An 11100-nucleotide genomic window follows, 5' to 3' on the forward strand; every position below is an offset into this window, starting at 1 on the left:
ATAGGCTAAATGACAACATTGAGCAGACTTACTTCTTGTATAGGATTTTCATATTGAATGCAATAGAAGATTATGAAACTGAATTACTTAAATGCAATTGGAATTTAACACAATTCCTTAGAGTACATGGGTTTACACACAAAATGCTTAATAAAACTCTACTCTCCTAGAAAGTTTAATCAATAAAATAAATAGTGCAAGACAGGTGAGATACGATATTTATTTCACCATTACACTGATATTTCTAAGAAATATAAAAAATAGATATAGAAGATTTCATTTTCAGGAGATATTTGAAGTACAAACCTCAAGCTGACACTCCTGCCATGAACAAGATTCTTTATATCCAGGATGTACCACTTATGGTGCACAAAGCATCTAGACATAAACAAAGTTTGGAAGGAAAAGAACAAACAGGGATGAAGAACATGACTGAATTGGTCTTGGGGTTATTTCTAAAGCACAGAAAAACAGAAATCAATTGCACCAGGACTAGTCAGTCACATAATTTAAGGTACAGCCGCTCTGATTTCCTGCCTAACACACAGGCACTGTTCCATTTTATCCACTCACACCTCCACAAGGCCCATTAAGTGGTTCTGTGAAATGTAGTGGTTTATGGCATCTAGACTAAAGGCCTTTGGAGGTCAAAATGTAAGTTCAACTACTCTGCTAGTAATTTGCTACAATGGCTCCATCATTCTTTCTGGCAGCGAGGCCAGACTAATTTCTTAGTTGTTTGCCTTCTGCCTTGAGCCATTAATTCCTTCTCTGCTGGATTGAAGAGGAGCTCCTCAGAGTCAATTATGCACAGGTTTTAACCAAGTCACCTCTCAATAGCTTTTTTTGGCAATCAACAGATTGGTCCTGTCAGTGTCTTAGTACAAGGCATCTTTTCTTGAGTCCTTGAACAGCTTATAACTTTTTTTTTTGTTTTTTAAATATCAGTTTGATTGTCCTCCCCCACCTCTTCCCCCTTCTTCAGGGTCATTGCTTTGGTGAGGCACAATCAGTGAAAAATCAGCATCTCTGGCACACGGAAGTCCACACTTGCCTGTATCAGGTGGATGTCATTTCACTGGACCTGTGTTACAGCCTAATGGAGGAGCTACAGAAATCAGGCTGCAAGGATCGTATCAGTTCACTAACAGTCAATTATCTGACTGTACTGAGTGGAAGGAGCTTGTATCTTTCTTAATCACCATGTAATCATTTCTCCAAAAGTTCTAAGGAAAACTTCACTACCTCCCCCATTCTGCCAAAGACCTACATACTATTCAGGATATTCAAGCAAGAAAATCCCAACATTCCAGTCATTTCCAGCCATGGTTTTGAATTTGTCCTCAGCATGGCCTACTTCTCTGCTGAATCAACATTAGCAGTGGCTTTAGACTTATTTTCAGAACACTGATGAACTACTGAACAGTGGAGTACACTACTGATGCTTGCCGAAATCACCTGCTAGGAATACCACGTTCTGAAATGTACCCAGTAACCCATGATTTCAGAAGCATCAGCCTTTTAATTAAATAATTATGAGGCATGCTGTTGATGTTGGCACAGATCAATTATTCATACTATTGTACGACTCCAAGTTAAACATCCAAGAAACACATTACATGAACAGTCACCTGCTGCCGTGTTTCTTTCCAGCAGCACTTTCTTACTATTAACACAACCCCTCCCTTCAGAGGTGTGTATCTGTATATCCTCTGAAGTATACATCAAAAGCTATAAGTACTCATCTCAAACCCCCCCAAAGACCGGCATGAAAAGCATTAATCCCTTGTAGATGTTAACCAGGCACTCCATATCACAAGGACTGGTACCTTCCTCTACTTCTGTTCTAGAAGGAGGCTCATTGAACTTCCACCTCTAACCAGATTTCCATTGCGTGGCACTTCTCATTTTGTGTTACTTCTCATTTTGTGTTACACATTAAATGCACATCTAAGTTTGCAAAGAGCACAAGGCAGAGAGCTTATGCTCTGTGTGCAGGCAGGAGCACAGGGCAGGTTTGGGTGTGTGATAGCTGGAAGGGCTCTGCATGTTGTACCACTTGGAAGAAAATAATTCCAAGGCAATAGTGTAGAATGGAACATGTGGCTTTTACCAATCCTTACCTTGGCATTTTCAAAAGAACGAAATTTACTTTTCATTGTGAACTCCCCAGCCCAGCTACCCAGGAACACCAATACCTGGCTGTCTATCAGGGACAAGATCACCAAGGCAGCTCTAAATAGCAGAACAAGCAGCCTATGGAAAACTGGTTTCAGGGAAAGCTACCCATCAGTTTTAACAGCAGAAAGTCTGCTCATATTTATGCATGACCGCTCACGTGAACTGCATGACTGCTTTTGTTGATCTGCTCGCAGCGATCCATTCTTTCAGTAGGAACACTAGGAGGAAGCCATGCTGGGACTGGGCAAGGGGAAAAAAAAACACCCGGTGGATATACTGAATGGGACAGAAAATTCCCCTACAATTTCTGGAAGTTTATTTCCAGCAATGCCCTGCATTGACTTTTCTGGCAGCTTTTTGGGACACCTTCACACATCAAAGCCCAAGCCATACCACAGTAGTCATTTTGACTAAATCTACTTTAGAAATTGATTAAACCATTGATTTTTTCATCGTTTAGATAGACACAAAGTGACCTTTCCATCCCACAAAAAAACCAAAGGGAATTAACACATGTAAACAGAGTCTTCATTTAAAAGGGAGTGTTTTGCTCCCTTAGAAGGAAAGTCCTGCAATACTTTATTTTTTCTTGCAGCTCCCAAAAGATCAATTCTCCTTCCTCCACTTGAGCTTTTCACCTTTCTGTCCAAAACAGGCCAAAGGCACAAGACTTCTCAGAGCATACACAGAAAAGCAGCCTGAAGACAAACACAGGTCTTCCTATAGGTCACCAAAGGTAAAGACATCAGTACTATTTTGTCAACTGACAGTTCTACTTCAGTCTGTGAAGCAGCAACACAGAAGTCAGTTCCCAGTAGAGATAACGGTTTTTCAAGCACAAAAAGTTTATTCTTTCTCTATACAGAAAAGAGGTTTTTGAGATATATTTTTCATTACTGAGTGGAATAACAAGGATGCTCCATGTGTTTATGCTGGTAGAGACCATTTCCCTTGTGAATCACTGCCTACGTGCAATTTCTAACTGCTTAAAATAAACACATTGTGGAAGTTCCTTCATTAGAACCTTGTGCCTTCTGGTACTTCCTACATGGTGCATTTGGGGATGCAGATTACAATCCTAGAGCTGAACAGCCAGGTGTCATTTGTGTTGTGATGATCCAACAGGCTCTGGCAGCCTGCAAAGAACACAGAGACTGTAATTGTCACTGTAGCACCCGTTAGGATCACACTGTGCTGGCAGCACTGGGAGGAAGGGAAACAGATGCATAGCCCAATGGCTTTCAAACATTCAGGAAAAGGATGAAACCATGGAACTATGAGTGCAGGTCATTCTCCTGTAACAGCTTTGCTCAGTGCAGCAGCATCCTGGGACTTGCATGTGGATGCTAAACACCTGCACCAGCCACAGACACAAAGCTTTGATCAGCAAGAGAACACTGAACTGCAAAAGTACTTAACCAGAAATGTTCTTGTGACTCTGTGAGCAGCACCAGCATACAAGTTCCTCCCAGCATGACACCCATCCCTGTCATCCACTGGAGGGAAAACACTATTCAGATGTTATTTGTCTGTAGCTAATGAGTTTGGCATTCATAGATCCATGACAAGAGCTCTGCTACAGCAGGTCTGTGATGGTGGGATGCTGTAGATGTATTTGGATGGCTGGATCCAAAATAACACTGGTCTGTAATGTGTCCATCAGTTTGCTTACTCTTTCTACTCTTCACAACCTTTATTCACAGAGTTCAACAGAGACAGTTCTCCACAGTGGTGAAGCCTAGTTAAGTATTGTGAACAGTGGCCATTATCAGTATAGGTGATTAAGGAAAGCTTCATGATGCCACCACCCTGTACAGAGAGGCATCAGACCCACAATGAAACAGAACAATTACTTGCAAGACCATTGATGGCAGGGGGCTGCCTGTGTTCTACGCACAGAAAATGCATTTACCAGGTTCAAGCATCCAGAACAGTACTGCCACTACAACATACAGGAGTAACTAAAAAATATAATAAACAAGAAAGTGTGATTGTCAGAAGCCTTTAGATTTGTGGCACTCTGCTGAGCTTGTTACTGAGGCTACTGACACAGGCTTTCACCTCCCCTGCAGACCAGTTCAGTGTGGAGATGGAAGGGGCCATGGTGACTTGGGCACTGTGAGGACAGAGACTTGACTGTCCCAAGCCCAGAGAAAGCAAAACAGGCTAAATGGCTCTTTCATCTGGTTCTGTGCAGCTGCTTATATGGCCACACTGCCAGCACACAGAGTCCCTACTGCCCATCTGTGCTGCTGTAGGAGGTAATCTTGCAGGTACCTGCCCTCTGGGCAGTACAGAGAGCAAGAGCAGCATTTGTATGGCAGCTGCTCTACTCCACCACTCCTTTTTCCTTAGCTCTGCATCATCTCAGCAGTGCTGGGCACAGAGCACAACCAGACACTCCAGCTCTGGAGCTCCAGCTGCCTGTTACTGAGGCCAAGGAGCTCGGCACATCGAGTCACTCAGGGATGGCAGTGCTGCAGGGGCTGCTCTGCCTTCCTGCCAATTCAAATTTTGCCTATGCTGCCAAGAGGACAAGCTGGTAGCAATCACCCAGGGCCATTCTGTAATTGCACATGCACCTCTGTTGGCTGTCACACATCTGGAGAACAGTTTCTGGTTACAAATCCCAAAAAGAGAGGAAAAAATTTAGATCAAAGGAGGAAATAAACAGTACAAGTCAGTGTTACCCCTTACAGCCACAGCAGTGCCTCAGAAGGCACAGTCACACAAGGGAACCACACCTCTCCATCACAGCCACGAGAAAGCTGCACTGCCGCGCAGGGCAAACAGCAAAAAGCCCTTGCAGTCTTTGTCTTAAATCTCTCTCAAGTTTCAGGTTGTCATGAAATGCAATTCAAAATATGTTTCAGCTAAGGATCAGAATATAAATTCACAAATGCCTTAGTCTCCCTAGGTACTTCGACCTCTCTGCGACCTCATTTTGTCAATTTCTATCAAAATGCTAAAAAGATCTGGCAAATAAACAGAGCCCCTGGTTAGTACTTCTCCATTTCCCACAGTGGCACACAGATCTCATGCAATTAATTCAGTTGCACATCAGCTTTACCATTCTCTTGGGTAGAATCATTCAGTAATGGACTGCAATCTGTATGCAAGAAGTCATATGCAGGAAGCAAATAAAAATCAAAATATTCATGTCGGTGGGATTCAAAAGTCCAGGAACTGCTTCTGCACTAGAGATCTCCAGCACATACAACTTCTGGCTACACTAAAAGTAGGAGAGAGGTGAGAAGAGCTTATGACCGTGGTGTGTGGAAGACAGCAAACAGGTGATCAAAATGCTCATCACATGTGTTACCAAAATGCTCTCACATATGATAATTTCGTAATTCACTAACATAATTGCTCTCTCCAGCATTTTAAGAAGGTTTGATGCAAAAAAATCTTGGGATCAAGGCTGAAATTGCTAAAGAGAGAGTTGCTTCAGGGCCACTAACTAACTCCAAGCTCTCCAAACCCCTACCCCAGCTTCAGTGAGGACATTATTTCTGACAAAGCCTGGTCTGGCAGGACCATCTCTGAAGCCATGGTTCCTCTGCTTTAAATTTTTGTTGTCTGAAGGATTTCCAGCTGAGCAGAGCACTTGGCAGGCAATGCCAGGAGCATTTTCTCAAGCATTTGCTTGGCCAGCTGTTCACAGAGGTTGGCATTTCTTTATGGAAACTAGAGACCCCAAAAATTCTTCAGTGTCACACAGGAGGATGAGGGCATGGGCACTTGTAGGCACAGAGGGATTTCAAGAGCACACAATCTTCAGGAGTTAGGATCAGACTGGGGAGACAGGTGGCACTCCAGTTCTTAATGTAACTCCACACAAAGAGCAGGGAAGACACTTAACCAAACTGTGAAATGGTGCAGTACAGGAAAGCTAAAAGAGCAGAGATTGAAACAAAAATTATTTTGAAATGACATGCATGGGCAGAAACCCTCAGCTGAAAACACTACTTCTATGTAGTAATTTTCAGAATTATTATAACAGGGTAAGATGTCAAACATACCCATTCTATTTATAGAATGACATGCAATTTAGTCAGAAAACAAGTTTCATCAGCATAAATGCTTGAACACAATCAGCTTCCTCCACCTGCACAGTTCCAGGCACGACTACTCTCCTGCCATGGCAGAGCTGCAGGGAGGGGTAGGACACAAGGACTGCATTCTCCTTGGAATAACTTCAGCAGCAGGATGAACCCCATCATTGCTATTCAATACCACATTATGCTGAGATAAGCTGACACACATGTTTTTTTCACTGAAACCCAGAAGCACTGCCTTTAATTTCGGAATTAAGGAAAAGTGCAAAGGGAAGGAGAATGGTGATGACTTGAAATTGTCTGCACCTGCAGATACAAAGCAACAGCAATCCATTTGGTCAATACCTTACAGCTGTGTATCCCAGTTGGCTCACCACAGATTCCATGTGGGTATCTGGAGCAAGCGGTGACACAATTCCTAAACTCCAGTCCTCTGTACAGAAAACCAGCCTAGCTAAACCACCACCAGAAGCAAAGATCAACCCACTTACAGCCTGTGACATAGGGATGAGAGACTTCCCACACGAGATAAACCAGGAATAGATACAAGTAGCAAGATAAAATTACAGTGTTCAGATACTTCAAGAAGGGAAACGAATTATCGTTTCCTAAAAGGGAGTAGCTATGAAGTTGCAAGAATTTTGAGAGCAGCAGCCTTGGTGCAGAGCAGAGGCTGGGGAAACTCAACAGTTCCAGGCTGTTCCACAGTTAAACTTCAGAGCCAAAAGCAAAGCAAAATCTCACACATTTAGCAGGCACAGAAGAAGTGATCCTAACAGTACTTGCAGGTTTTATACTGCAAGCAAATCACTAAAGTTCACATTCAATTAAAGTCTGGCATCTGGAAAATTTCTTAGGATCTGTTTCATTTGAAGATTCATTTCACATTTTGATCAACATCTAAAATCAGATCATGCTACCACAAAGTTCTTTTCTACTCCATTTTCACCTCTTTTTCGAGAGTGGCAGGCAGGACTTTAAAGTGACATTCTAAAATTAAATTCAAGATATTAGAAACCATTTAAAAATTGATTAAATAGCAAAAAACCAAAAAAACAAACAAACAAAAAAAACCAAAAAAAACCCCAGAACCAAAAAAACACCCCAAACCAACCAACCAACCAAAAAAAATCAAAACCAAAAAAAACCAAACCAAACCAACAACAAAAAATCGACCTAAACTGAAACCATTCATTTCTTCTTTTTTCTTTCCCTCACAAGCATGGGGAGGCAGTACTTACTTCTAGTTAATGAAAAGAAGACCTAAATTGTTTCCTGGAACCTCAAAATAGCTCAGATGTCTTAGTTACTACTTGGCTGAAAAAAAATTATTAGCAGTGAAAACAAGTCCTCCGCATTTATTACTTAAGCAGGTGGGGAGGAGAGGCAGAGCCTTAAAGAGCTCACACCAAAGCACTGTGGTTCTTCCATTAGTCAGGGCTGCATGTCAGTACAGGTTGGAACATCCTCCTTCATGTTTTTGCACCTTTGCAGCTTAGCAAATCTGAGCTCCAGCAACTACAACCCTGGCCAGTTTATTAAGCAGGGGAGCATCTCAGTTATCACTGCGGCAAACCACAGCACGCAGTCTCTGATTCTTCATGGTTCCAGAGAAACATGCAGGTAGCAAAACCCCCTCCATGCTGTTTTTAGAGAGGCCTCTGGACTCAGTGTGCCACTGGGAAAGGTCCTTTGGCTTTCACCACTGTGCTGGAGTAAAGACTGTACAAGACGTGAGTTTACTGTTTTCCAATTAAATTAAGCATCTACTCTGCCTTCCAGAACAGTGGTATCATGTCATGAGACTGTGCACATGCTCCTACTGCCTCAATTGCTTGTTTCTGAAAAACACACACAAGAATTTATAGGAATTGTCTTCCGGCACTGAGACGAAACCAGACAAAGCTCAAAAAATGATCAATATGAATCTTCTCTAAAGACATCATCACAACCATCAGGTCATCAAAGACGCCTCCAATAATAGGACAGGGAAAATGATACCAGCACAATGAAAGACCAGCTGGCACATTCCCATAAAGGCAAAAGCAGCCCTCCTGTGGTTTTGATGAACAGCAGAAGATGAATCCTTTCAGATACAGTAATCCTGCAATCAGATACTCACAAGAACCACAAATAAATGCAAATCAAATCCAGGGCTTTAACAGATTATAGGGAATGCAAAGGAGAGTCAGTAGAACACACCAGATCCCAGCACACAGAGCACAAAGACATTTCACTGAAGATCCAGGTGAGCAAAAAGGGCACCAGTCCAAGCCCTGCTTCCTGAAACTAGCTTGTATCTAGAGGGCTAATTCTTACAAGGAAGCAGGCAGGCTCATGCCTCCTCTGACTGCTACCACCCTGCACAGCCTGCAAGCTGGGATGAATCAAAGTCCTATCATCTTCCTCCAAGATGCCCTTATGCAAGATTGGGAGGGTTCAGCTCAGAACTTGGCTACAACAAACAATTTGAAGTTTCAGGAGAAAAAAAAACAACAGCTACAAACAAAACCAGAACAGATGGAGATGCTGTCCGCAAGGAGAAGAAACTGAAGTCCTTGTGAGTTTGCTTTGACAAGCAACAGGAAGAACTAAGACAGAGAAGATGACAGAAGAGAAATAATGTCAATCTACCCAATTCAGCAGTAAAGCTTTTACCAGAAAAAAATCTCTGGCATTTCTGGGGAGTGGCTGCTTCATCTTCTTCTGAACTACTCCACGTCTGTTGTTCTCCCTCTCCAGCTGACACTAAAACTTATGCTGGAAAAGATACAATGCTTCCCTGCACCCATCACTGCTGGCTAAAGGAACACTCCAGAAAGCAAATAGCAACAGTGGAAGATAGCAAGTGTAATTACTTTTGTCTTCTGTTGGACAGTGCTGGATAGCACACACCCTACACAGGCAACCTGGGTGGGTGCTTTTTCCTTCAGAGCACACCCAACATACAACTGGTACTGCTTAATTTGGCAGGCAGCCTCTCTCCAGGCTCACGGGGCCACCTTCGGCAGCAACAGATACTTTTCAGGCTCGTTCAGTCCTTGCAGGCTCTGCTGGCATTGCCAGGAAAGCCCAAGCATGCCAGCAGCAGCAACACTCCAGCAACAACCCCGCTTCACACAAAGACTGGCACTGAAGGGAACGGCTCTGCACACTCATTACAGCCCTCTGTCAGCTATTCCCTCTGCCCTTATATGGGAACATCCCGTGGCCCCGCTGGGAATATGATGCTGTTGGTGGACATGAAAGGTAAGGCAATACCTGAGCTGTCAGCAGGCAAGGGCAGAATTTTTCTGTCCTGAAAAGCAATCAAGAGTCTTGGAGCCTGAACTCTTCACAGCACTCACATGGGAGAAAGTAGAGATTAAAAGTGTCAACTGCTGACAGTCTGCACCCACCTTTCTCAAGAGTTATGCTGGTGATTTTAATCTTATTAAATATTGTTAATCGTATTACTAACCTAACTCTTTTCACATGTTGGAAGAAATTTAAAGAGAAAATTCCATATATGACCATGCTATAGTAAATGCTTTCTAGCCAAGTCTCAGTTCAGGGCAAGTCCCTGGCTTGCAGATTCCAGTTAAGCTGCACACAGGTGTGGATGTGCACAGAAATAGTCCGCTCAGCACCAGACTACCTACGAGTCACCTTCCCTGCCAGATTCTTCTCCGTCCATAACTTGTTTGCTTTCTTCTCTTGTGATTCTGCTAGGCATTGCTGGCCTCTCAAAGTGACCCTATTAAAACCTGTGAAATTCCATGCCCCATTTGTAACAAGGGGAAACACCAATTTCCCCATTAGAATGCAAAACCATGTAGCACAACAGCTCAGTGCATCAGCTTCCCCCTGAATCAGGGTGAATGCTTCCATCACTGGCTTAGCTCCCTGACATCACACAGACATATCATTAATATAAGTCATCGATTGATGAATTTCATACACAAGGCAGAACACTTCTGTGATTCCCTTTCAAAAAGTGAGGTCACAAATGAGCAGATCACATTCAGCCTTACACAGAATAGAGCACTTGTTTAAGTAAAATACTGACCCCGCTGTTTTACAACACTCAGGGTTGCAGCCCCTTCCTCTTTGTAACTACAGCAGCACTCCAGATACTCTCCCAGGACTACTCCTGTTCCAGACTGTTGCCCTGAGATAAAGCAGCAGCCACAGAAAGTTTACATTTAAGAAAATAAAGATCTCAAATTGCAACTCCTGGAACACAAAACACACCTGCTCAGAGGGGCCCAAACACTTGCTGCAAACTCTTTCAAAAAGAATGTGTTCAAGGTGGAAAACGAGATCTCCAGACCAACAGGAATTACCCAGTCAGTGCGCTCCGAGGCGCGGGGCGAGGGCCGGGCAGCTCTTGCAGCGCGGCCGCACGGGCTGCCCGACCCTCCGCCCGGTGCCACCTCCCACCGACCCCTGCCCAGGTCGCGGGGGGCTCGCCTGGTCCCACTACTCCCCGCATCCCGGCAGCGCTACCGCCGGTGGAGGGGCTCGCCAGCCCCGCCGCCCGCTCCTCCTCCTCCTCCTCCGGGGCGCGGAGCCGCGGCGACCCCCGCCCTCCTCCCCGCAGAGCCCGCCGCAGGGATGGCTCGGGGCGGGGGCTTTCCCAGCCCACCGGAGCCCCCTCGCCCCGCCCGGGAGGCGCCGCCGCTCCGGAGGGGCCGCGCCCATCCCCCCACGCGGAGACAAAGCGCGGCCCCCGGGCGGCACCTGCCGCCGGCCGCTGACCCCCGGCAGCGCTTCCTCGCCCCGGGCCGGATGCAGCGGCCGCAGCAGCCCGCGCCGCCCTCCCCACGGTCCCGGTGCCCGCCGCCCCTCACCTGCCGCGGCGCCCGCCCCGCTCCGCTCC

General features: G+C 44.9%; 1 protein-coding gene across 1 annotated transcript in view; it reads right to left on the bottom strand.

The window, feature by feature from the left end:
* The window catches only part of PLXNB1 (plexin B1), a 77831-nt gene extending 66731 nt beyond the window's left edge, over positions 1–11100 (bottom strand). The window contains exon 1 of the mRNA XM_042016358.1: positions 11072–11100. The gene's annotated coding sequence lies outside the window, so the exon portion shown is untranslated. The remainder of the gene's footprint in view (positions 1–11071) is intronic.

Source organism: Corvus kubaryi, unplaced genomic scaffold (genome assembly GCF_017639235.1).
Source record: "Corvus kubaryi isolate FWS band 111438036 unplaced genomic scaffold, C.kubaryi_AGA036_p1.0 136, whole genome shotgun sequence".
Lineage (NCBI taxonomy): Eukaryota > Metazoa > Chordata > Aves > Passeriformes > Corvidae > Corvus > Corvus kubaryi.